The sequence below is a fragment of the Asparagus officinalis genome, chromosome 4 (genome assembly GCF_001876935.1).
Source record: "Asparagus officinalis chromosome 4, Aspof.V1, whole genome shotgun sequence".
Taxonomy (NCBI): Eukaryota; Viridiplantae; Streptophyta; class Magnoliopsida; order Asparagales; family Asparagaceae; genus Asparagus; species Asparagus officinalis.
In genome coordinates, this window is record NC_033797.1 from 48398629 (window position 1) to 48403035 (window position 4407).

Sequence of the window (4407 nt, forward strand, 5' to 3'; positions counted from 1 at the left end):
ATTTGCTTCTTAATTTAGTACTTACCTGAAAAAATAAAAAACAAGGACAATGTGGTTCCTATGATACAATCAGAAATTACAATTTGCGAGACATCCTTGTGGCTCCTGATGTTGTTCAGAAAATGAAAATGTTTCATTTTGCAGCAATGGGCTTCTCAATCAATAATGTCTACATCACCATGCCGCTGGCAGTCACTTCTCGCAGCTGCCCCTAGTACTCTCCGTCACAGAGCCAATCAAATTTGGATTCATCTGTTAGGCATCTCCAACCATACCCTCCAAATTTCACCCTCCAAATTGGAATATTCTAGGAATATTCTAATTTGGAGGGTGAAATTTGGAGGGTTGCTCCAACCCACACTCTCCAAATGTTTTTCTTTTTATTTTTTTCTTAAAAAAGCCATATAAATTAAATAATATTGGATATAGTTTAGGTTAATAATTTTATTGTTAATAATTTATTTGGTAAAAAAATTTATAACATTATAAAGGTGTCGATGAGAGTTTTAAAATAGATCCTCGTATTTAAAATTTCATGTCTGATACTTATTTATTTAATTTAAAAATTAATAATTTTATAATAATACTAAAATAAATTAATCTTAGTTTCATTTTAAAGATCTTAACGAGCCCTTTCCAAATATATAATGATTTCAAATATTAGATTAATAATTTTTTAACTATATTTATTTGAAATTAAACATCTAATTTAAATTACTAAGAAGGATGGCAAATGTTGGATAAATTTTAATATGCACGTCATCTGATTGGACACTGCTTGGAATTTTTGAGAGCTGGGGGCAAGTTTCAGCACTTGAACTTCTAATTCACGAGTCCTCATTTAACTTGTGGCTGCAAAAATGAGCTGATTTGGCAGTGTTGAGTCCATCGTCACTTGGTTGGTATCAGTAGGAGTTGGATATGGCTCCCTGCAGAAAATATATTACCTTTTAGTCTTAGCCTCTTTCTTACTGTATAAGAATATGTTGCTTGATTTTATGTTGTATTAGCTTAACCTGATTGTCAGGAATTTGGTACCAATTTTAGAGGGTTGATATCAAATCGACATCATGGTGTAATACTTGATCAGTTCTTTAGTTTATGCTTTTCTGAGTTTGTGGAAAGGTCCATAATGATTTCGTTTTAGGGCCTGTTCGGTTTGCTCAAAAAAAAATGAGAAAACACCTGCCACCTCACATTTCAAGAAATCCCCCATGTGCCACATAGGTTTTTGGTTTCAAGGGTTTTCCATTTCTTCAGTTTGGTTCGTTTTGAAATTTAGAGAAATGAAACGCCACGTAGGATGCCACATCACATTTTTAAGAAATGTGTTTTCACAACAAAAACCTCTGAAAACACTTGGAAATGTCAATTCAATGAATTTTTAATATTTAAAAGCACTGTTGGAACAATGAATGAGAATTAAACAGATTATTTAAATGTTTCCATTTCTTTTTCCCTTTTTTTTGTTCAAACGAACACAAGAAATAGAAAACACATGCACTGTTACTATTGAGGCTTTTTTTGTCTCTTTATGTGACTTGGCGGTTTCAATGGGTGATTTCTTTGCGAAACGAACACAAAAAATGAAATGTGAGAAAACTCTTGAAATGTCATGATATCAAATGAAATGTGACATTTTCATTTCTTGTTTTTTTCGGAAAACAACCGAACAGGCCCTAAGAATATTGAAATAATAAACCGCCTCTATAGATTTGTCTAGTACTGAATGATGCCATTTCTATATTCTAAACCCAATTTTTTCCTTTTAGAAATGAAGAAAAATTCTTGGCAAAGATTTACTACTCTTAATCAGTAGAAAAATAGTGCAATTGATTCAAGAAAAAAAAATGCATATTAGATCTTAAGACTTAAATATCGTAAAGACAAAGTTGCTAACAGGATTGAAGCCGCCCATCTCATTCAATAAAAAAATTTACTACTCTCGTAATCCCTAACAAACAAATCAAAGGTTGCATACTGTTCAATATTCGATTAATATATATATATTATATATATATATATTTCTATCTCAGATCTAAGAAAAGAACGATTTAGTCTAGAACAAAGTTTGCCACATCGACAATTCACACGAGTAATTTGAAGAAACCAAATCATGTAATCCTCAACATTAATTTCTCCCATTATTTTGCAACATAAATATCAAATACATCGTCTACCAAGATTAAATACAAGTTCTGAGGATTATAAGTATGGCCCTTTTCCCTACGTGAGAATTTTCTTGCGGAAACAATGGTGCAGTTGCTCAATTTCCTTTGGAAATAATTATGAATCCTTAACCCCTCAATTTCACCCTTAAAAAAAAAGGGCTGCTTATATACATAAATTGGAATCAAAATCAACAAAATAAAGCACATATTAAAAATAAATCAAGGTGAGAAGGGAGTTTACCTGGGTTGTTATCGCACCGCGATAGCCAGTGAGAGTCACGGAGAGAGAACTCCAAACAGAGAAATATATACAACAAGGAGATAGAAAGTGCACGTGTCCTCTACATGCTCGGTAAGTGTCAACTCTTGGGGGTGTTAGTCAATTGGGACATTTTCATGCAAAATGGGATAATTGTTAAAGTTGAATAATATTTCGCTAGTGGGATATTTTAGTGGGATAACTAGGAACAATTTTGTGAAGCGGGATATTTTGATAAAATAACGTGGGATAAATTTTTATAATCATGAAGTATATATTTATACATTTTGAAGATATAAATACTATTTATGTATTTTAAACTTACTACTATTAATTGATAATTGCTTACAAAAATGTTCGTTACTATTAAAATAACTTTTGGTTAGACTATAAGATATTGACAATTGTTATTATGATGATGGTTTAATGATGGTGATAACCATAATAGGAAATAAGTAAAGAAAAAAATAAAAAATAACAAAATAAATACGAGTTCTAGTTTTTTACCACATAGTTCCAAGCTAAAACTTGGAATAATTTGAGAGACTAGAACTCTCATTTTTGTATAGAAAAATAAAAAAAGTGGGATAATTTTGTACAATTATCCCAATTCTAGTTTTGTTAAAGTTCTGCTTGACTAACACTGTAAAATTTTATTCTAGTTTTAGTTCTATGTGACTAACACCTTAAAATTTTGTTCTAGGTTTAGTTCTATGTGACTAACACTTTAAAATTTTATCCCACAGATTATCCCAGTTCTAATTTTAAGTTCTAGGTGACTAACCCCCCCTTAGGGTGCGGCTTACGTCATCATTGGGCGTTGCTTGAGAGGTATTCTCAATGGGTTGGGGCAAAGACAAAAAGATATCAAGGTTAGATTTCAAATAAGAAAGTTGTTCGCGACCAAAAGATATAGAATAATATTTTTTTTGAGTGGGATCAAATAAGAATGTTCTTCGCGACCAAAAGATATCAATGTTAGATTTCAAGAAGTTGCATTTATCTGGTCAGACTTGTTGGGGTTGAACACACAAACGACAACCCGTATCTTTTCGGATCTTGTGTCAAAAGTAGGTATGCAAGAAATCACAGGAAATAAAAAAATTATAGAAAAGAACGAACAAAAGAAGAAAATACCAGATTTAATGAGGTGAACGAACAAAAGAAGAAAACACCAGATTTAATGAGGTTCGGCAAACGTGCCTACGTCCTTGGGAGCCACACCAGAAATTCTTTGATTAATTGAAGAAGATTACAATACTCACAATAGGTCTCTCTCTAAGATCTCTGATCTCAAAGTGCTATCAAAACCCTCTCAAAGACGTCCACACATAACCCTAAAAACGTTTTAGGAAACATATATATACACAGCCCAAAAATAGATTCCAACCCGAACTAGGAAACCGCCTGACCCGACTTCGATCGACCGATATCATCTCATCAGTCAACTGGTTGATCACCATCGGTCGACCGATATCATTAATTGCTTCGGTCGACCGTTCAGAACTCTATTTTCTACAGGATTTCTCATGCACGTTTTCGGTCGATCGGGGCAACTCCGTCGGTCGACCGTTCAGAACTGTAGTTTGTCGATGGTCACTGGTTTAGTCAAAATATCTGCAGGATTTTGGCTCCCCAAAATCTTCTCCAACTGTAACTTCTTATCTTCTATCAGCGAGCGTATGAAGTGGTAACGTACGTCAATGTGCTTCGTTCTGACATGATATACTGGATTCTTAGCAAGGTGTACATCACTCTGGCTATCCCAATAAAGAACAACGTTCCCCTGCTTCAAACTCAGCTCTTCCATGCACCCGGTCAACCAAATCATCTCCTTGCTGGCTTCAGTCATTGCGACATACTCTGCCTCAGTCATGGACAATGTTACTATCTTCTGTAAACGTGAAACTCAGCTCTCTGTTGTCGACGCTAAGGTATAAATATACCCCATGGTACTTCGCTCGTATCATGATCACT

At 33.8% G+C, this 4407-nt stretch overlaps 1 protein-coding gene across 2 annotated transcripts in view; it reads right to left on the bottom strand.

Moving 5' to 3' along the window:
* LOC109837392 overlaps positions 1 to 2461 on the bottom strand; it is a 15967-nt gene extending 13506 nt beyond the window's left edge. For both annotated transcript variants that reach the window (XM_020405623.1, XM_020405622.1), the window contains exon 1: positions 2413 to 2461. The gene's annotated coding sequence lies outside the window, so the exon portion shown is untranslated. The remainder of the gene's footprint in view (positions 1 to 2412) is intronic.